The following is a 966-nucleotide window of genomic DNA, read 5'->3' on the forward strand; positions in this document are numbered from 1 at the left end:
TACTTGTTCCTTAGGGAGTTTGAGGAGGTTTGTGTCCTTATGAAGGTACAACAACTTACTGATGATGCCGTAAGACTACAGTTTATTACCTTTGCATTAAAGGACCAAGCTAAAAAGTGGCTTTATAGCTTATCTAGGGATAGCATTATCACATGGGAACAATTTGCTGTGCTCTTCTTGAAAAAATTCTTTCCTTTCTTTAAGACGAATAAAATAAGAAATGATATTCTTCAATTTCGTCAGAAACCCAGTGAGTCTTTTGCTAAGGTAATGGAGAGGTTTCAAAGCCTTCTCCAAGAATGCCCTCACCATGGTATAGAATTATGGCATTTATCCCAAATAATTTATGAGGGTATCGATTACCAAACAAAGCAACTTTTGGAATCAATGTGCCCCACAGGATTTACATCATTCACTGATGATTTCGAAGCTTGGAATTTTCTTTTAGACCTAGCTGATAGAACTAGAGAATGGGAGTCAACCCAAGAGTTTGAAAGGACTAGTAGGGGATATTTTGTTGATAGCCAAGTTCATAAGGAAGTACAAATAGATAACATTTTGAAAAAGTTAGACTTTGGTAATTAAAGCTGCACCACCAAGTCAAGCACATTTTATTGACAAATCTATTGCTATGTGTGCATGGTGTCAGTCTCCTACACATGTAATTGAGGAATGTCCTAGCTATTCTGGAGGCCAACATGAGAATGTCAATGCGATGTTTCCAAACCTGTACAATAACACGTACAATCCTGGGTGGAAGAATCATCCTAACTTTTCATGGTCTCAAGGGCAAAACCAAAATGGATTAAGCAATTATTCCACACAAAATCAATTTGGTGCCCCTCAAAAGCAAAATGCTCAATTTTCTCATTATCCAAATGTCCAGTTCCCTCAAGCCCCAAATTTCCAGAATGCCAATTTAACTAGGCCTGTCAATCCACCTATTGTGCCTTATATGCCTCACAT

The 966-nt window shown here is 37.8% G+C and overlaps 1 non-coding gene across 1 annotated transcript; it reads right to left on the reverse strand.

The window, feature by feature from the left end:
• Nucleotides 1-210: 210 nt before the first annotated feature.
• LOC148999400 (small nucleolar RNA R71) lies at nucleotides 211-317 on the reverse strand. Its single transcript, XR_016170963.1, has one exon. It is a non-coding gene; the product is annotated as a small nucleolar RNA R71 (small nucleolar RNA).
• Between the last annotated feature and the right edge of the window lie 649 nt (nucleotides 318-966).

The sequence above is a fragment of the Hakea prostrata genome, unplaced genomic scaffold (assembly GCF_041222555.1).
Source record: "Hakea prostrata isolate BN-2017 unplaced genomic scaffold, UWA_Hpros_2 contig_12, whole genome shotgun sequence".
Classification (NCBI taxonomy): Eukaryota; Viridiplantae; Streptophyta; class Magnoliopsida; order Proteales; family Proteaceae; genus Hakea; species Hakea prostrata.